The sequence below is a fragment of the Danio rerio genome, chromosome 24 (genome assembly GCF_049306965.1).
Source record: "Danio rerio strain Tuebingen ecotype United States chromosome 24, GRCz12tu, whole genome shotgun sequence".
In the NCBI taxonomy this organism is placed as follows: domain Eukaryota; kingdom Metazoa; phylum Chordata; class Actinopteri; order Cypriniformes; family Danionidae; genus Danio; species Danio rerio.
The window spans coordinates 43,465,068-43,487,853 of record NC_133199.1 but is presented as its reverse complement, the minus strand read 5'-3'; the positions used below and the strand labels follow the sequence as shown (position 1 = coordinate 43,487,853).

General features: G+C 35.0%; 1 protein-coding gene across 4 annotated transcripts in view; it reads left to right on the top strand.

Annotated features, from left to right (window-relative positions):
- Positions 1 to 22,786, top strand: part of gfod1 (glucose-fructose oxidoreductase domain containing 1) — a 42,509-nt gene that overhangs the window by 1,085 nt on the left and 18,638 nt on the right. The window lies entirely within an intron of this gene.

Here is a 22,786-nt window from a genome sequence, read left to right as displayed (position 1 = left end):
CAGCGTATTATTCATATTATTTATACAATTACACATTAAATTGTGTTTTATTAACCCCAAACCTAAACCCAACCATTACAGTAATGTAAAAACAGTAGTCATGCCATGTGTCATTCATATTATTTATTAAATTACTCATTAAATGGTATTTTATTAACATCTACCCCACACTAACCCTCACAGTAATGTAAAACATTAATTATACCGAGTGTCATACATATTATTTATCAAAGTACACATTAAATTTGTGTTTTATTAATATCTACCCCATCCCAACCCTAAACCCAACCCTCACAGTAATGTAAAGACAGTAGTCATGACAGGTGTCATTCATATTATTCATACAATTACCTATTAAATAATATTTTATTAACGTCTACCCCACACCAACCCTCAAAGTAAAGTAAAAACAGTAAATATACAGAGTATTGTTCATATTATTTAATAAATTACCCATCAAACTGTATTTTATTAACGTCTACTACCCCATCCCAACCCTCACAGTAATGTAAAAACAGTAAATATACAGAGTATTGTTCATATTATTTAATAAATTATTACCCATTAAGTATTATTTTATTAATGTCTACTACCCCATCCCAACCCTCACAGTAATGTAAAAACAGTAATTATATTGAGTATTATTCATATTAATTATAAAATTATCCATTAAATTGTAGTTTATTAACGTCTACTCCCACCCCAACCCTAAACCCAACCCTCACAGTGATAAAAAAATATTAATTATACCCAGTGTCATTCATATTATTTATTAAAGTACACATTAAATTGTATTTTACTAACCCCAATTCTAAACTCAACCCTCACCCTAATGTAAACAGTAAATATACAGAGTATTATTATTATTTATTAAATTACCCATTAATACCTTTTTGTAGAGATAAAGACCAAAACTCGAGTCATTGGATGGAAACGCTGCTTTATTCTTAAATGTTATGCAATGTTTAAGTTTTGTGCATAAGTCTTATTTGCGTCGTGGGATGGAAACATATCTATTGATCATATTTTCACATGGATTCATCCATTCATTCAGTAGTGCTGTGTAGTGCAGATCCTGGAGAGCCGGTGTCCGGCAATTTTAGGCTTCAACTTGCCTCAACACTCCTGCATGGATGTTTCTAGAAAGTCTAAGAGCTTAGTTAGCCCAGCTGTGTCTGATTTGGGTTGGAACTAAACTTTGCAGGACACCCGCCTTCCAGGACCGAGTTTGGACACCCCTGGTCTAGTGTAATGACATGAGAGGAATCTCAATGAAAGAGCCTCATCTGAATGCATGTTAGCAGGTGGAGACAGGAGTTTAATGTTGTGTTTTTGCCCATTGCTCACTCATGTTTTGGTTCTGTGAGGCTGTTGTGTGGTCAGTTGTGGAGACGGGCAGACTGACGTTTACAGGTGTCCAATAACGGTCAGAAATAACCAGTGAGAATTACTCAACTCTGGGGATCAGGAACATCACCTCAAAATAACCCCAGACAGGAACCATCCACAGACTGCAGTATTATTCTCCAGCACATCACCCTGCATGCGGAAATAGCTAAAAAATGGCCGTATACAAGTCTTGTCGCCTATCCGAGTTTTAGGAACAGCAAATAATGATTTGACTTCTAGTTGATCATTTGGTATCAGAAGTGTCTTATATGAAAGGCAAAGGCCTCTAGATGAAGCTTATTTGAGCACAATAAAATCTGATCATGCCTTGATTATTAATGATTTGATTAGGACAGTAAGATCTGACTCTGCTTAAAGTCTCATCACTGAACAGAAATAATGTCCAGTATAGAATATAAAGTCCTGCTGCAGTGGAGACAGAATGAATATTGTGTCTGACTCCATCATGAGCTTGGAGGACTGCATCCATACATCTCTGACATGACTCAAATCACTGATTAATAAAGTCATCTGGAATGAAGAAGAAAGCGTTCCTGCAGGACTCCCAGAGTTCATCAAGACTCTTTGTGTTCATCTTCAATGCCTCCTCCTTCATCTTACCCAGGACATGCTCTACAATGTTCATGTCTGGTGACTGGGCTGGCCAATTCTGGAGCAGCTTGACCTTCTTTGCTTTCAGGATCTTTGATGTGGAGGCTGAAGCATGAGGAGCGCTATCCTGCTGGAGAATCTGCCCTCTCCTGTGGTTTGTAATGTAATGGGCAGCACAAATGTCTTGATACCTCAGGATGTTGCCATGCGCTCTGCAGATCTTATGCACGCCCCCATACTGAATATGACCCTATACCATGAGTTTTACCTTACCAAACTTGACTGATTTATGTGAGAATCTTGGCTCCATGCTGGTTCCAGTAGGTTTTCTGCAGTATTAGTGATGATTAAGATGCAGATTAACAGATGATTCATAGGGAAAACCTTCTGACACTTTTCTAAATTATCAACTAGAAGTCAAGTTATTATTTGCTGCTCTTACGACTGGGATAAACAACAAGACTTTTGTCAGGTAGTGTATTGTTAAACCTCTATATATTTGTATATTTAATGTTATGCTATTTATTTTTTGTGTAAGTGATATTTTCCCGTGCAAATATGTCACGCTTTGATGTCTTACTAGAGCTATGTTAAGCTGCTTTGACATAATCTATATTGAATTGAATTGTACAGGGTTGCTATGATGTTATATGGAGTTGGGAAGTTGAGGTGGCTGCTATGGTGTTGTAGTTATTTGTTATGGTATTTTGAGATGTCGCAAGTGGTTTGCTATGATGTTGTAGGTGTTGTTAGGGTGTTGTAGGTGGTTGCTAAAGTGTGTTGTAGATGGTTGAATGTTAGCGTGTTGTACTGTAGATGGTTGTAGAAAGATTTTATTTTGTGCTTCATGCTTGAGAATTAAGCAGTTGAATCTTTTTAAGAATCTGAGTAAAAGAGGGCGTTATTGTAGATACTTGTCATTCTTGTCAGGTCAGGTGAACTCAGCAGTTCCTCAGGTCATGTTAGTCACGTTCACATCATGGAGATTGCACACTAGCTGTGATTTATGATGATAAGAATCTCATAAGGCTTCATCTTACTCAGATTGTGTATCTGCCAAGCTTCATTGCGGTCATAAAATCAAATCACACGAGTTTCCATGCTCTGATTATACTACATGTTTACCTTGAGCTTACTGTAAACCTAAACAGACATGGATTTACTGGCTTGTGTCGTGGGATTTGATCACACTCATAGTTTACTCTGGTCAAGTTGTGAAATGTGTCAATAAAAAGGTAAAAGACCATTGTGAGTGTTCAGCTCTGAGTAAACATGTACTTTAGAGCAAATGTTTAAGCTGCGCGTGTGTGAATGTGTTTCTGCTAATCTGTTTAAAACACGATTGATTTTTTTCACATTTGCACATTAGGATCATGTTTATAGTAATAACAGAGGATCTGATCTAAATAGACAGCAGACAGCAAGTTAAGACCGCATTTAAAACCTTTTCTTAATTAAAAAAATTTACATTTTATATACATATATATATATATATATATATATATATATATATATATATATATATATAAAATCAATTCAGGCTTTGCTCCTTCTTATCTGCTCTCACTTCTGCAGATCTATGTGCCCTCGAGAAACTTGCGTTCTGTGAATGAACGTCGCCTCGTGGTTCCATCACAAAGAGGGAAGAAATCACTTTCCCGAACTCTCGCACTCAATCTGCCCAGTTGGTGGAATGAACTCCCTGACTGCATCAGAACAGCAGAGTCACTCGCTGTCTTCAAGAAACGACTAAAAACTCTGACTCCTCCACTAACTACAAAAAAAAATTATAATAATTACTAATGTTTTGCTTCTTACACTTTCTTTACACACCTGAAACTTGCCTATAGCACTTATTCATTGTTGCTCTTATAGTTGTGTAAATTGCTTCCTTGTCCTCATTTGTAAGTCGCTTTGGATAAAAGCATCAGCTAAATGACTAAATGACTAAATGTAAATGCTATTAGCTAGAGTGGCCCAAAGGTGAACCCCGAGCTGAAAATTACCACTTATGGGCGGAGTCACAAATAACAACAGCCAATCCGAGTCAGAATATCTACCAAGTGTTTTTTCAAATGTTTGCACCTCGACAGTTTTTTTAGTCTGAATTAGAATTAATTAGATCAGAAAAATGTTTTTTACCTGTTTATTTTAATATCCTTAAATAAATAAATGATTAAAAGCAGAGCTAATAAAATAGCATTTTTCTAAGGAAAGGTTATATCATAAGAAATATTGTTATCACAATACTCAACAAAATTTCATAAACTGTATATCATCATACAATATTATTGCATAAAACATACATTGCCATACTGAACAATAATACTGCATATGTAATATTTAGTATCATGCCGCTCTGCTTTTGGCTCTCCATAAGCAGAAGAATAAAGGTCCACTAGAACAGATATTGCTAATACTGAAACTGCTTTTAAAGCTCACTTCCTGTGTGAAAGGTGTGTGGTGATGCAGTCTTCTCTTTCTGTGTGTGTGTGTGTGTGATGCATTAATAAGCAAACTGAGCTGTATGAGTGTTTGTACTAGGGCTGCATGGTATTGGAAATATCTGACATTGCCATATTTAGTTTTTTCTGCAGTATATATTGTGATATGAATACAATTTCATCAGAGGACTTGAAAAGCTTTATTTGGAAATAATTCATATATAGATATTAGCCATAAGTTGCTGATGTGGCAGTAAATAAATAAATAAACATATATATATATATATATATATATATATATATATATATATATATATATATATATATATATATATATATATATATATATATAGATTGATCGACATGTTATATTTTTATGCATTGCATCAATATATGTTCATACACTACAAGTATAAATGCAAAATAAATACATAAATAATATGAATAGAATAAAGATTTAACAGAGCAAAGATAAGTTAAATCTGGGGAGTCTAGCAGTGTTCAGGTAAAACTCAAATGCTCTTTATTGTATAAATAATATACATTTTAAGTTACAAACTGTTACTTTTTAAAAATGCTTTAAACTTCTGAAATTGAAAAAAATCTTTTATTTTGATTAAACCCTGCAGTCAGCGGTTCATTCCGCTGTGGTGACCCCTGATAAATAAGGGACTAAGCCGAAGGTAAATAAATGAATGAATAAACTGCAGTTCACAAATCTCCTGTTTCTGAATTAACTATAAGCCAGACTCAATATTGCAGATCTTCAGATATGATTATTGCGATATTGAAGCTGAGACATGATATATTGTGCAGCCCTAGTTTGTACTGTAGATCAGTTCAGGTGGAGTGACAGAAATGTGTTTAAAGTCATTAACATCAGCCTGATTGACAGCGCATGTGATGATGTTCAGGTTTCTGCAATCCTGTCTGTCCTGTTCGAGTGGATGGATGAGAGCAATTCGGCTTTCCTGGAAGTTGCTCTGCTTTTCTAAAGGCATTTTTCCTGGAGTTCAGCTTAAGGCCACATGGTTTAGGGATATAATGAAGTCGTGCTTGCAATTTAAATGTAATCTTTCATGCTAATTTAAAGGGATAGTTTACATAAAAATACAAATTCAGCCATCATTTACTCATCCTCCACTTGTTCTAAACCTGTTTGAGTTTCTTTCTCCTGTTGAGCACAAAAGAAGGGATAAAAACAGCCATTGACCTCCATAGTACGGCAGTTTACTCCAGCATTTTCCAGAGTATCTTTTGGAAATTTTCTCTATTGTTTTAAGAAAGCTTTAGGTAAACATTTGTGATTTTATAATAATAATACGAAGAAGAATAGTAATAATAACATTAATTCATTCATTCATTTTTGGCTTAGTCCCTTTACTAATCCGGGGTCACCACAGCGGAATGAACCACCAACTTATCCAGCATATGTTTTACGCAGTGGATGCCCTTCCAACTGAAACCCATCTCTGGGAAACATCCATACACACTCATACACTACGGACAATTTAGCCTACCCAATTCACCTGTACTGCATGTATTTAGACTGGGGGAAACCGGAGCACCTGGAGGAAACCCACGCGAACACAGGGAGAACATGCAAACTCCACACAGAAATGCCAACTGACCCAGTCGAGGCTCGAACCAGCGACCTGCTTGCTGTGAGGCAACAGCACTATCTACTGTGCCACCGCGTTGTCCTGTAATAATAACAATAATTAGTAGTAGTATAGTAGTAGTAATTATAATATTTGACCGTTTTTAATACGTTCTGTATTTGTCTTGAGTTTATTCAATGCTTTTTAACTTTTAAACATTTTCAACTTTTTAACATTTGCAATAGATTCAGATTTGTTAAGAAAAATCAATATTTGTTATGCATTTAAGTGTGGAACAGTGTAATTGGGATTGTTAATGAATGTGTTATTGTTATTATTAATAATAATCAAGCTTGCCATTCTTGTCAAATTTGGATTTTAATATAAAAATCATGCATTATCCTTTATTATATTTTTCATGTATTTTTAACTTAAATTGGCAATGGATTAAGACAGTATCAATGAATTATCCTGTGTGTGTGTGTGTGTGTGTGTGTGTGTGTGTGTGTGTGTGTGTGTGTGTGTGTGTACTGAAGTGATCCTCCAGGAATAGAGCAGATCTTCAGTGAGTCTCTGTCGCTCTTCAGGAGTGTTGGACTCATTATACTGTTTTTTAAAAACAGACCACATCACAAGCTGAAAATATGTTTATTTCTTATGGATTCCCTTTCTACATATTGTTAAAATGTATGCCTAATTAATAAATTATATAAATTATGATACCTATACAATTTAACAGTCATTTATAATTCGTTAAGTAATTTATTAATTGTTTTAGCGTAATATACTGTAATTCCTTACATTTATAAAGCTCTTTTCTAGACACTCAAAGCGCTTTACACATTGGGGGGATCTCCTCATCCACCACCAGTGTGCAGCATCCACCTGGATGACACAACGGCAGTCATATTTCGCCAGACCTGCTGATTGGTGGAGAAAAGAGAGTGATGAAGCCATTTATGAAATGGGGATGATTAGGAGACCATGATAGACCAAGTCCAGTGAGTAAATTTGGCCAGGATGTCAGGGTTAAACCCTGGGATTTGACAGAGTCAGCTTTAACGTCTCATCTGAAAGATGGCTCTCACTGAGCAGTGTAAAGTCCCCATCAGTATTCTGGGGCGTTAGGACCACTAACTTACCAACACTACTTCCGGCAGCAACCTAGCTTTCCCATGTGGTCTCTCATCCAGGTACTGACCGGGCACAGCTTAGCTTCAGTGGGCGACCATGTGAGAGTTGCAGAGAGCTAGCTTCTGGTCATATACTACAGGGGTTCTCAATGTGGCGGTCGCGAGACAACGAGGGGTCGCTTAGTGATTTCCAATAATCTCATATATTTTATTAAAATATTAGAACGATCATATTTTATCCATAACCTGCACAATATAAAACAACTAGGGCTAATTATTTTCAACTTTTAATATATTTAATATATACCTAATATTTAATAGTTAAATAAAAAAACATGCAAATAAACTGTCATCAGCCTTTCAATTTTCTTTCCATTTATTGTGACTCCTGGGTGTTATTATGCTTGAATAACATCACAGAAATAGCTTTAGTTGCAGCAGATTAATGTTACGGTACAATGTTAAACTTTGACACCTTTATGGCACTCACATACTTAAAAAAGGCCACTGCTGAACAAGGAGGACGATCTCCAAGTGGCTCCAAGTCTCCAAAATTAAGCCAAGAATAGCCTTGTGCTATAAACATTCCCATTAAGTGAGATTATTGAATTAAACAAATTAATAATGATTATAAAGAATATACTGTTGCACTTTTTTTTGTGTCGTCAATAAGCTTGTTTTGTAGTTCCTATTGGTGTATGTGCACCATTGTGTGCAATATTTGTATGCTTATAACCACCTCTGAGGATAGAGGGGGTCGCGAGTCACTGGTGTTGTTATTTTAGGAGTTGCGGCCTGAAAAGTTTGAGAACCCCTGATATACAACACCAACCCTGACAATATATCACTGCAAACTATTACAAATCTTTACCTTTTCAAACTTTTCAACATCAAAGTTGTTGGAGGAAAGATCGAGATCCCATAATGCAATTCAAAAGCAAAATGAACATCATTTTCTCAGTGAATGTCTGCTTTGGTTTAGTTTGGCGTCATTATTGCTGTATTTAGAATGAAAGATGTTGAACTTTCTGCAGTTTCTGGCTTGGTGTCCTTCATCACCTTCTTCATGCGGTGTGTGTGTGTGTCTGTGAGATGTGCTCTCGTTCCCATGATTCCTCTGAATGTGTGCGCTTGTTTCAGGATCTCGGCTTTAAGCCTCCTGGACGACTATTGACATGCTAATGTCTGCTGGAGAGAAACCCGCTCCGAGTGCTGTGAAATTCTCTTTGTTCACTCAGATGAATCGCTTTCAGACGCCTGACAACTGAGCATTCCTGAACCTCAGTGTGTGTGTGTGTGTGTGTGCGTGTGTGTGTGTGTTTGTGAAAGCTTAAAAAAATAGAAAAAAGAAATTGGTTTAGAGCTAAATTAGTGCTGGGCAAAGGTTAATCGTGTGCAAAATAAAGGTTTGTTTTGACATATATGTGTGTGTGTGTGTGTTATATATTTATTGTGGATATTTAATGTAAACACATGCATAAAATCAAAACTGTACAAAAAAGTGGGTGTTGCAGTGGTTAGCACTGTCACCTCACAGCAAGAAGGTCACTGGTTTGAGTCCCGGCTGGGTCAGTTGGCATTTCTGTGTGGAGTTTGCATGTTCTCCACCGTGTTGGCGTGGGTTTAATCAGGATGCTCCGGTTTCCCTCACAGTCCAAACACACGCGCTATAGAGGAATTGGGTAGGCTAAATCATCTGTAGTGTGTGTGTGTGAATGAGAGTGTATGGGTGTTTCCCAGTGTTGCGTTGTGGCTGACAGGGCATTCGCTGCGTAAAACATATGCTGGATAAGTTGGCGGTTCATTCCGCTTTGGTGCCCCCAGATTAATAGAGACTAAGCCGAAGGAAAATGAATGAAGGAATATTTCATTTTATATTTAATTTGTATCATATACATGTATATATTTTAAATATTAATATAAATCATACATTTTCTCAAAAGTATGCATGTGTATTTCTATATAAATAATGAATATATACATAATACACACATATAATGTCAAAACAAACCTTTATTTTGGATGCAATTAACGGATTAATCTCTGACCAGCACAATTGAGTTTTTTCAAATAAAATAATGAGAATCATAAAAATATTTAAATATATATCATGAGAATAGTGTTGATGCTACTGTTGCAGATGTAGTAAAAAATGCATTAATCTAAAAAATAATAATAATAATAATAATTTCATGTAGCTTAACTTGCTGTATTCAAATAAATTAAACTGAATAACAATAATAAAATAATAATTAATAAATGTAGACATGTATTTAAAAAAAATGCTAGTCACAAAAAAATCACTTAAACTTATAGAAAATATAGTATTTAATAATAATATTTAATATGTAATAGTATTTCAGCAAAGTGCTGTAGAATATATATATATATATATATATATATATATATTTTTTTTTTTATATTTGCCAAAAAAGTTAATTCATTCATTCATTCATTTTTTGGCTCAGTCCCTTTATTAATCTGGGGTTGCCACAGCGGAATGAACCATCAAATTATCCAGCTTGATCTCACGTGCTAAGATGCGCGAATGTCTCCTAAATCTGCATGTGTGGTGAACATTTTGCAGTGAAAACCGTCGCACGGCACCAATTTTATGCAGTCGCACAAATGCTCCCAAATATATTTTGAGATCACTTAGATAAAATTTGGGTGCGTATGGTCGCAATTTCGAGCCCTGGTATGAGTGTGTGCGTGCGTGAATGAGTGTGTATGGGTGTTTCTCAGTACTGGGTTGCAGCTGGAAGGGCAGCCGCTGTGTAAAACATATGGAATAGCTGGAGCAGTTTATTCTGCTATGGCACCCACTGACAAATAAGGCACTAAGCCCAGGGAAACTGACCGAATGAATGAATTACTAAAATAAAGTAAATATTTTTATTGAATATCACTTTTTAAACAGTAAAAAAATGTGAACAAAATTACAAAATAAATAAATACACCTAAAACCCAAAATTAACAAGTAATTAAAAATATAAATTAGAAACAACACTCAATATCACTTCTACTGCTTGTTCAAAAAACTTAGCTAAAATGAGCTAAAAACTAAGATTTTTTTTTGTGGGGGGCAACTCTATTGATAGAGTTCAAATCTATTTGCATTAGAACAATATTAATATTTTTGTGTAACCCAGCATTTTAACAGTGTACAGTATTCTCTCAGTGACACTGAAAGCCCAGTGTCAGCATGAACCTCATTAACGCCGTTTCTGAAGCGCAGCATTACGTGTAAAGTGCAGTATAAAGCTCTCTGGCTTCCTGTGGTTTGTTCTCTTCATCCTGCTGAATGTCTGCATGTGCTGGACTCGCCACACCTTCAGATCGCTCAGAGACGCGCTGTGATGATGTCACAGGAAATGAGGAACAGGAAGTGTTCATGGCGCTAATGTGAAAAGCAGACCGTTAGCATGTGCTCTTATTGACTGAATAAGGCAAAGATGGTCAAAGCTCATTCGTGACACAACGTCTGATAACATCCTTCCTGTTCACCACACGGCCTTATATGGAGCTTACGCCAACCATGGAGAAATTAATTTACAGATATTTATGCAAAAGAGATTTTTATTTATTTGTTACTGTTTTTTTTTTATTATGCAAAAGGTAAAAGTTATTTTATTTATTTATTTATTTATTTATATTTTTGTTCAGATTATACCTAAATATTTTTTATGATTTTTTATATATTTATTTATTTATTGTGTTTTTTAGATTATACCAAAATGTTTTTATTTATTCATTTATTCATTCATTTATTTATTTACTGCATTATGTATAGATTATACCAAAATGTTTATTTTATTTATTCCTTTATTTATTGCATTTATGTTCAGATTATATCATGTTATTATTTTTATTTATTTATTTATTTAATTTTTGTTCAGATTATACCAAAATATTACTTATTTTTTTATTTAAAATTTTTATTGCGTTTTTGTTCAGATTATAACAAAATATTTAAAATTATTTATTTTATTTATTTATTGCATTTTTATTTAGATTATACCAAAAGATTTATTTATTTATTTATTGCATTTTTGTTCAAATTATACCAAAATATTTTTATTTATTTATGTATTTTTTATTTGCCTTTTTATTCAGATTATACCAAAATGTTATTCTTTTTATTAACTTTTTTTTAAGTTATGAAATAGTTATGCACTTTTAATGATTTATTGTTCATTAAAGTGATTTGATAAACAATTATAAGTTAAAAAAGTAGTAATAAATAAATATTGCTTTTAAATCTTGGTATTTAAAAAATATAAATATATTAAAATATTGCTCTATTATTAAAAATGTGTTGAATTTTAATACATAATAATACTTAATTTTTAAATAAATAGTAAAGTGTTGCTTCATTCTGAACAAACATTTCACGAACACTACTTTTTGTCACATGACCTCATTTACATTAATTTACATATTTATTACAAGCATTTACAGAAATAAATATGGGTTTATATTGCGTTTTTTGCTTCAGTTTGTATAATAGCATGTTAATGTTTGCCAATTCTAATCAAATCATGAGTTGCACACTGTTTACAGCGTACAGAAATAAACTAGTTTGAACAGTAAACTATCCTAAATATAGCCGTATGCAGCGTCTGAATGAAATGTCACACGTCACGTTTGTCCAGACTTTCCAGATACACCGTCTGGTTTTGTGTCAAAACATCGGTTATTTTTGTCCCACAGTGAAAAAGGGACTCTTTCTGCTTTATCCAGAAAAGCCTGATCAGTTCTGTCCAGTCCAGTCCAGTCAGGTTCAGTTTAGTTCAGTTCAGGTCAGTTTAGTTCATGTTCAGTTCACTTGGTTCAATTTAATTCGAATTGGTTCGGTCTAGTCCAGTTCAGGTCAGTACAGTCCTGTTCAGTTCGATGTATTTCATTCCAGTTCTGTTGGATTGGTTCACTTTAGTTTACAGTACTTCAGTTTTGTTCAGTTTAGTTCAATTCAGTTCAGTACAGTACAGTTCAGTTAAATTTTTTCCTGTCCTGTTCAGTTGCATCAGTTCAGTTCAGTTGGTTCAGTTTAGTTCTGTCCAATTGAGTTGGTTCTGTTTAGTTCAGTCCGCTTCAGTTTGGTTTAGTTTAGTCTTGTCCAGTTCAGTCAGTTCAGTTCAGCTCACTTCAGATCAGTTTAGTTCGGTCCAGTCAATTCCTGTCCTGTTCAGTTTTTTATTCACTTTAGTTCAGTTCAGTCCAGTTCAGTTTAGTCTAGTCCAGTTTAGTCAGTTCACTTCACTTCAGATCAGTTCAGTTCGGTCTAGTCAATTCCAGTCCTGTTCAGTTTTTTATTCAGTTTAGTTCAGCCATGTCCAGTTGAGTCTGGTTCAGTTTAATCTAGTCCAGTTTAGTCAGTTCACTTCGGTTTGGTGCAGTCCAGTCCTGTTCAGTTTAGTCTAGTCCAGTATAGTGTTTCAGTTGGTTCAGTCCGGTTCAGTTAGGTAGTGTCTGGTTGTTTTACTGATTTATACAACAGCTTGGTTTAGTTTGGTTTAAGAATTCCCAACAGTTTAGTGATTTATTCAGAGCAGAAGCTGAACACTGAAGAGAGAATAAAGACAAAGAGAGTGAACTGTAACTGAACTGCCAGTCAAATGCAATGACCTTTGACCCCTCGTGCTCCGATATAAGGTCATTTTAGACAGACTGAGCAAACAGGAGGCTTTGCATACAGAGAAAACAGCCCTGATAGTCAAATGAGAGTCCGTTTGTATATGAAAACACTGTTATCAGTAAATGACCCTCACATCAGCCCAAACCCGCTGCACCTTGCAGGGAAAAGTGAAATATGGAGTTGTGCAATATTTTTATTTGAATATAAATGAATTATATTATACTATATTATTATAAAAAATAAAGATATTTTACAAATATTTGAGATAAATATTAAAGAATCCAAATCAATATTATATTAAAACATTTGTTTGATTTGTTTTTAGTTTTTCAAATATTCATATAAATATTAAACTATCTGTTTGCTGTAAATGCCTGAAGTCTCTGACGATTAGTGTTTCTGAAGCTGAATTGATGAATCAGAGAAATAATGTAATTATCATTGCATGTGTTGACGCATCTCAGCAGCAGGATCAGCAGATATTCATAGCTCCTGCTGTGTCATCATATCAGAAATGAGATTATGATTGGTCACGATGACTGACTGCTCTGTTTATTCTGTATGGCTCAAATACACAGGATTCAACACGCCAGCAGTGTGAACTATAAACTAACTATTTATATATAATTATTAGTTTATTCATATGATATTATTCAAAATAAATAATAATATTATTATTATTAATATTTAATTATAATATTATTTAAATATATTGTTTATTATATGAATAATACTCATTAATTCTTATACATATTCTATAATTATTTTAATAATTTATATATACATATATATATATATATATATATATATATATATATATATATATATAATTATATATAAAATATATACAATGAGTTCATATGTATAATAATTAATGATCAAAATGTGTATTTCTCCAACAGACTTTATATTTACATTTAATTATTTACAACTTTTTAAATTAATTTATTACAAATATCATAATTTAATTTCCGTTAATGCAGATATGACTCCTACTGACTATAATTAGATCAAATAAATAAATATATATATATATATATATATATATATATATATATATATATATATATATATATATATATATATATATATATATATATATATATTTCATAAGTATGAATGTGTATGCGTAATTACCGAATTTTTTAATGTATATTTTATTTTAATATATATTTGTTTTTACTTAAAAATATAAATGCAAAAAAATAGATGGAAAAATTAAATGCACATATAAAATTGTATAATTATTACACATATCTTCTTTTCTTTTTAAATTTTATTTTCCATTGCATTTATTTGATCATATTCGCACATGCACTATATTCGCGTGTATGTGAATCATGAGTAATGTCCAGGGTAACGAAGCGTATCCTGAACCGGATCTCCTCTTAAGCCCGGGGACCCGGCGTTTTCCTTCTCGCTTTATTCGCTCCAGGCGTTCGACTCCGAAAATCACAATGAGCAGGAATTCACACACACACAATAGAGCAAAACGTCAACATGATGACAAGAGAATCAGCTCACAGACCGCCGAGAGACGTTATTATCTCCAGAACAGCACACAACAACAATCAGGGTCCTGTGTGTGTGTGTGTGTCGATTAATTAGAGACGGACGGCTAATTGAGGCAAATTCAGCTGCGTGCTGAATAATGTTTGTGTGTGTGTGTGCAGTGATTTATAAATACAGAGAATGCTTATTGCTGTGTGTGTGTGTGTGTGTGTTGTTTTATGCACTTAAGTGTGTGTGTGGTTTTTATAGCATGTGGTTTTACTGGCCCTCAGAGACTCTACAACAGACAGCAGGTCTATTGTTTGCCTTCATAGAGACACATCAATAATAAAGATGATGTTGTGATGATATTATTCTCTGTATTTGGATTTATAAAGGCCTGGCTGACATGTATACATATAGGTGTTGTATAACTGTTGGACTAAGAGTAATTGCAATTACAAAATTAAAGTTTTGACATAATATATTTGTGTGTATTATATATGTTTATGATGTATATGTGATACACACAAATATATAAATACAAAACTATACAATTTTGTCACACAGATATTTACATTTATGTAATTTGAATTGTATATTTTTATATATAAATATTAATAAACATTTTCTTAAATATGCATGCATATATGCATGATAAAGGCATGATATTATTTATGCATTTACATATGCATGATAAATATACACAGTACAAATACATATATTGTATCAAAACAAACTTTTATTTTGGATTAATCGCGATTTAATGTTTGCCTAACCGCTATACATTTGCATATTTTCAAACAAGTCTCTTCTAAAATATTATTATAACTCAAAATAACTGTGTTGTATGGGAATATGTTTAAAAATGTGATTTTATTTTTGTGAAATAAGCAGAATTTTTAGCATTATTAATAAATCGCAATTAATTAAATAATCACATCCACAATTAAAGTTTATATTTGCTAAATATATTTGTGTATATTACTGTGTGACTATATTGTATGAAATGTTTGTTTATATATATATATATATATATATATATATATATATATATATATATATATATATATATATATATATATATATATAYATATATATATATATATATATATATATATATATATATATATATACATATATATACATACATACATATATATATATATATATATATATATATATATACATATATATACATACATATATATATATATATAGATTATTTTGAAGAATATAGGAAACAGGTAGCTCATTTATTATGATAACATCTGTTGACTTTCTTAGTAAAAATACTATTCAAGTCAGTGGTAGCATTCTTCAAAATATCTTCTTTTGGGTTCAACTTAATCAAATATGGAAGCAGACAGAATAAATAGTGACAGAATTGATAGAATCTTCTAAACATGAGCATTAGGGCTGATTTATACTTCTGTGTCAAGTGCACACGTATGCTACAGCGCAGCCTACGTGTTGACGCATAGCCCTCTCCGTGGCCGTCGCTGACGTGCACCTCTCAAAAAATGTAACTACATGTCGCAACGGCGCGTAGCGCAAGCTCTGTGATTGGTCAGTTTGGTAACACTGATGAGTGTAGGCGGGGCTGAGAGCCGCGCAAGTCTGTTGGAGCGACTGTTTACAAGTATCGAGTCGCTTGAAGGAGCTCCAGATGAAAAGTTTTGTTTTGTGTTTACCTTACGTTACAAAACACCAGAGAAGAAACTCGACACAGAGGAGCATAAACACCTCACTGCCAGCTAGCGTTTCAGAAGTGTCATTGCAAAGCAACAGAAACAGCGTGCAGAAGTATGAATGCACAGCTACACGCATTACATGCGCCGTGGGTTGCGCCGATCACTTGACGCAGAAGTATAAACTAAGCTTTAGGTGTCAAGATTGTCAGACCGAAGTAAAGACCAAAGTAAAAAAAAAAACTGAGTAAAGACCAGAGGCTGTTCTTAGTGTGTTTGTTGCTGTGGTTTCTTGTAAAGCCTCACACAGACTCATCCATCACACCGCTTTCTCATGCTAATGCTAATGGACCTTCAGCAAAAACTGTTTGTCCGTGTGTGTTGTGTGTGTTTTCTCATCTTTCACTGCGCCTACTGTTGTTTCTGCTCAGTGTTTCTCTAGACTCAGCGGCACACACAGACTCTGACAAACACACACATGACAAACACACACATGACTGTACACCAGTTAAGACTTTCTAGATGTAGAGTATCAATAACCTGCTGGTGTCTTACAGATTTATATGTGAAACTTTTTTAGAATTCATGTGTTATGAAAACATTTGTTTCATTTATATATTTAAACTAAATATAGAGAGGTATTTAGAATTTGGTGAAGGAGTGTGTGTATGTGTGTGTGTATTTGGGGTGGAATAATACTTGTCAGTTATCGGAATTAGGGTCATGGTTTTGTTGTGGTTCTGTATGATTAGGGTTGTAACGGTATGAATTTTTTACGGTATGATAATCGTCTAAAACAATACCACGGTTTGACGGTTTTGCGGTATACGGTATTAAATAGTAATTCTCATAGCAAAGACCCTGAAAAGAATAAGAACACGTTTTCTGACTGAACAAAGGTTTTATTTCAACAAACTTTTGAAAGAACCATTTTAATAGAACTATAGAAGTCTTTTATAAAAATAAACTGAAAAATCTCCCATTTTAATAAATTAAATTAGAAGGAATAAACAAGCAGGGTCTTTTAAGATTAGACAAAAATAAACTTAAACTGTCCTTCCTTATAAGCAGGATAAATGGGAGACCAAAAGTGCAATACCAAGTTTATGGCTGTAAACATGTATTTAAAGCGTTGTTTTTTTCAGTCTAGGTTGTGATGAAGAAATGTAAGCATGTTGAGATTTTCAGGACTTAATCTTGACGCTGAGGTGAGAGAATGTGTCCACTTGTACAATGAACAAATAAAAAAATAATAAATAATGTGTCAAAGTCCAAATAAACATGGTGCAAATCCTCAGTAAAAAATAGATATACTATAAATAGTTACATAACGAAACTAGATTCAATGTGGAACATCCTTAGGTTTTATGTGCCAGCATGGACATGGTTGTCTGTGGATATGGATTTGGATATGGTTGTATGCAATGCAGACAAACAGCTGCATCTTCATTTGCGTCTTTTGAAAACAGCAAGAGCAGCAGTTCGTCTTTGCTGTGTCACTGTTTTGTCATGTTTCTGTGCTGCTGTGCATGCAAAAGTACTTAGTATGAGAATTATTTCATGCAAAACTTTTTTTTTTGTGTGTTTTATTTAGCCGCGCAGAAATGTATCTCTCATTCCGTGTTGTTCAAAAAGCTCAGTGTTGGTCCACAAACAAAAGTGAAACCTATGCTTATTGGTTGTGATATAGCGAGTTTGAACCAATCTGGGCATGGAGGAGGGACAATGCATTAATGTATCATGTCTGGTTTGTCCGGAGACACAGTGACGAGCGTTTCTTTGTCAAATCAGCGTTGTCAAATTTTGATGACGTAACCGCACTGATTCCGGAGCCTCTGAAAGTCCGCGAATGTTATGTGATACAGCCCTGGAAAGATTCTCTTCTTTATGCCAATCTTTGAATTGTATGAATCAGATCAGCGGATCAAAAGTTATTAAACATTTAAGAGCAATACTTATTTTTAGCTGCGGGCGGCTGTCTCGGTCTTTAATGGTTAAAACCGTTGATATGCAATTGTTCATGGTATGATAATCGTGCACGTTCAAATCGTGGTAAACCGTCATACCGGTATATTGTTACAACCCTATGTATGATACATTTAGTTAAAAAATTGAATAATATGAGCAATATCACATGAGTAGCAGTGCGATATGGCTGTATATTGGCCCTGGAGGAAGCGTGCATTGGCTAGTGTGTGATATTCTGTGAGTGTGATATTGCGTTTATGCAATAGTTTGACGGCATAATCATGTATATAAAAAAGATGATCAAACACGAAGAGTCTCAAAACCCATTTATTAGAGGAACTACAATTATTATTATAGTCAATATTATAGAACTTCTTCCTCCATTCATACACATCTGCAGCTGACTTCAGAACAGCAGAAGCCGTTGCTCAGCCATTGCTCAACATCACTTCAGAGCTAGTGTTTGTATGATTCTCTAGCGTAATGTCTAAAGTGATGACAAAACAGCTGATTTTTCGCAAATCCACGAGAGGCTGCTGTGCGCACTTTTTTGCGTCTCGAACGCCTCTCGTAAGCGTTGTTCGTGCCCGCGCTGTTCTTGCGTACTGACTGACTGAATGATTGACTGGGTGGCCGGCCAATTGACCCTCCTCCTCCTCCTCCTCCTCCTCCTTCCCTAAACCGAAGCAACAATTTACAAAAGCTGTCCAGAAAAAGAAAAGCCCTCGTCTGATTTTGACCAGTTTCAGATTTCCCTGCATTCTCACCCCGTTATAAACTCGTTCGCTTTATTTTTTGGATTCTGTTTTTTTGTCTTACCTGATTTCTGGAACCGCTCTTCCCCGTACTCGAACCCATTTGTTGCCGTCGGCTCCCCTTTAGGTCTCCGCTTCGCCAACGTTCACGACGAGCTAACCAGACAAACTGGTTGTGGTGGGAAAGCCCTCCACACGGAGGTGAGCAGTCAGCCGGCGAGCACGAAGAGGAGCGGCATCACACCGCCCGGTAGCGTTCCCTTAAAAAAATGAAATGCAGCCATTACACGGCCACGTAAATTGCGGTCTCCAGAAATGTCCACAGGGCTACGTTTTCAGAATGAGCTTGGGTTGGATTTTGCTTACATTTTAAGATTATAAGATTGAACGTCATGAAATGCCATCAGTCTACTGAGATTTGCCAGTGTTTCTCTGTCGGGAGATCACAATAATTAACCCTAAAAAAGCCAAAGCAAAGCAAAAACTACTAGTTTCTATGGTATAAATACAGCTTCTAAGATCATCTTAGAACGTGTTTCAGCACATGGACACACAATCTACCATGCAGAGTCTCAGAGAGAAGTTCAAGAAATGGAGGAAATGCTAAATACAATTTTTAAATTTACATGCAAAAACGAAAAAAGCACAATTTTCATTTGCGTTTGGAACTGAAGGGTCCGTAATGTGTATTGTTTGTGCATGAACGTGTGTGTGTGCGCATTTGTTCAGATTCTCAGAGGATTTGTAACTCAATCTCTGCAGTGTCCTCCAGCTCACCGACACAACTCTCTCTCTGTGCTGCAGTCAGAAACGATGCTCAAACAGCTGCTCTACTGTGTGTGTGTGTGTGTGTATATATATATATATATATTTAATTTAATTATTGTGGAAAGAATTCAAATAGATTACACACAGATCATGGTGTATAGTGTCTGTGTTCGTGATGTCGGTGTGTGCTGGTGTGAGTCTTGATATAAGTGTTGTGTGTTGAAGCGTTGAGCCGCTCACTGTGATTAATGTCATCTCGCATCTCTGCTGTAAAGATGCTGATGTATTCCAACACAGACACACACACACACACACACACACACACAGTTTGTTTATGGGCTCTCTCCATACCTATACTGATGTATGTACTGTATATCCTCTCCTTTCCTCTAATCCTGCCCCTAAACCAAACCCTCACAGCAAACCATCTACATTCATTCATTTTCATTTTCCTTTAGCTTAGTCCCTTTATTAATCAGGGGTTGCCACAGCGGAATGAACCACAAACTATTCCGGCATGTTTTACACAGCGGATGCCCTTCCAGCTGCAACCCAGTACTGGGAAACATCCATACACTACAGCCAATTTAGTTAATTATATAGTGCATGTGTTTGGACTGTGGGGGAAAAAGGAGCACCCGGAGAAAACCCACACCAACACAGGGAGAACATGCACACTCCACACAGAAATGCCAACTTAACCAGTCGGGACTTGAACTAGCTACCTTTTCGTTAACCACTGAGCCACCGTGCCACCCTGCATTTTTACAGTTTCAAAATACTTCATTCTTTCTCTTCATGAGTCGGTTTCCTCAGGGCGAGCAAAATAACGTCCCCACAAGGTCAACATTTACTGGTATTGCTATACTTGTGCGATACATTTAGGTTCAGACAACATATAGTGAATACAAGACACACACACATACACACACACACAAACGTGTATTATCTGTCCATTCATCTCTGCAGACGGAGTGGAAATGTGAGCTCAGCCGTTGGAGGAAACTGTTTCCAGCCACATACACACACACACACACACACACGCAGACCTGTTTTACTCGCTGGCTTTCTGAACACTCAGGGTTTGAATGTGTTGTAAACCCTGAGGTAATGGGTCAGGTGTGTGTGTGTGTGTGTGTGTGTGTGTGTGTGTGTGTGTGTGTGTGTGTGTGTGTGTGTGTGTGTCCGCTCGATTACACCATTACACCTCGATGTTTGTGTTTGTGTTTCCTGGAAATGTTCCACACACTCATCATCACACTTACAACACCATAATAAGACTTGATCATCGTCAGAACAGCATTATTCAGTAAAGCCCGCTTACCTGATGCTGTCATTCACAGTCAACACTGCATCAGTTGATCGCTCAGGATTTTATACCTAAAACTAGTAAATGTTTGGTTTTGTCTGTTGTTTAGAATATTGTCGCTGTGATTGTAAATATAAATGTGACAATTACAAATCAGTTAAACCAAAATACTTATAAAATAATGAAATAAATAAATAATAAAAATCATTTGACAGTGGTTTACAGAGGACATTACCATCCACATTTCTTAAAGATTAATACAGTAGTTTAGTTTGAAAGAAAAACACGTGTAAAACTATAAAAAATAATAAATGATCATTTATAAAGATCAAATGCAGAAACATATTTATTAAATATATACATTTTTTATAATATACATGAATATTGTATAATTCATTCATTAATTTCCTTTTTGGCTTAGCCTCTTTATTAATCGTAAATGTATTTAAAAAAATTAAAATAAATAAATGTGGATGGAAATTTTCACTACTGTTTTAATAAAGCTTTAGGTAAACATTTGTGATTTATAATAATAATAAGAAGAAGAAGAAGAATAGTAATAATAGCATTCATTCATTCATTTTCTTTTCGGCTTAGTCCCTTCATTAATCAGTTGTCGCCACAGCGGAATGAACCGCCAACTTATCCAGCAAATGTTTTACACAGTGGATGTCCCTCCAGCTGCAACCCAAAACTGGGAAACGCCCATACACTTTTGCATTCACACTCACACACTACAGTCAATTTATTTTATCAATTCACCAACAGCGCATGTGTTTAGACTGTGGGGGAAACCAGAGCACCACATGGGGAGAACATGCAAACTCCACACAGAAACGCCAACTGACCCAGCCGGGAGTCGAACCTGTGACTTACTAGCTGTGAGGCGATCGTGCTACCCACTGCGCCACCATGACGCCAAATATTGTATAATTTTGCTTAATTATTTCAATTTGATTTTACTTTATTTTGTTGTGTGTTTGTAAATGTGTGTGTATATATATGTGTCTGTATGTGTGTGTGTGTGTGTATTTGTCTAAATGTGTGTGTATATGTGCATATATGTATGTCTGTATAAGTGTGCATGTGTGTGTTTTTGTTTATGTCTGTGTGTGTGTGTGTATGTCTATGTGTGTAAGTTCATATGTGTGTGTACGTGTACTTAGTATTAATGTTAGTAAGGGGGATAGTATATACACTACAGTATAAATTACATAACTCATTATACAGTATAAATATAATCATTACATCTATGGGAAATCCCCATAATTAGAGCTGTACAATAGTGTGTGTATGTTTGTGTGTGCACGTCTGTCAGTGTGTGTATGTGTGCATATGTCATTGTTAAACCCTGAACTAAATACTGTGAATCTGATACAGTAAACCTAAACACACTGGTGTAAAATATGAATCCTTTAACAGCAAACTTCATCCATCTTACTGTGTAGAGTGTCCTGCTTCTGAATGAAACTGAATATTGAAGGAGAAGATTATCGGTCAGGAATACTGTATGGTCCAGATGAGGGCAGACAAAACAGACGAGCTGTTGCATTTTGTTCAGAGTTTAATTTTGTTTGAATTTGTTGATTTTTTTTATGTAAAGCCATGATAAATGAATGAAACATGAGCAGGATCCTGCATTTAGGAAAGCACACAGGGTTGATAGTGATGTGATGTTGAGCAGATCATCTTTCTCTGGGGTTTTCCTGATGACCACATGCCTGTTTTGCCTGTATAGATGGAAATAATCCCGCGTCTCCATTACTCTGCTTCTCTCTGCTCTTTAATTGCTGCCATTTGTCAGTTTCTCTACTAGCGGCTGCTTTGGGTTTCATCATTAGCTGTTTTCTGCAGTTTATTGCTTCATGTTGTTCTCTCTCTCTCTCACTCTCTCTCTGTCAGGGTCAGGTCTCCATTAGGATGATGGAAGTGTAATATTCTGCTCTCCAACACACACATTTACACTCAGCAGCAGGGAAGAAGCTTT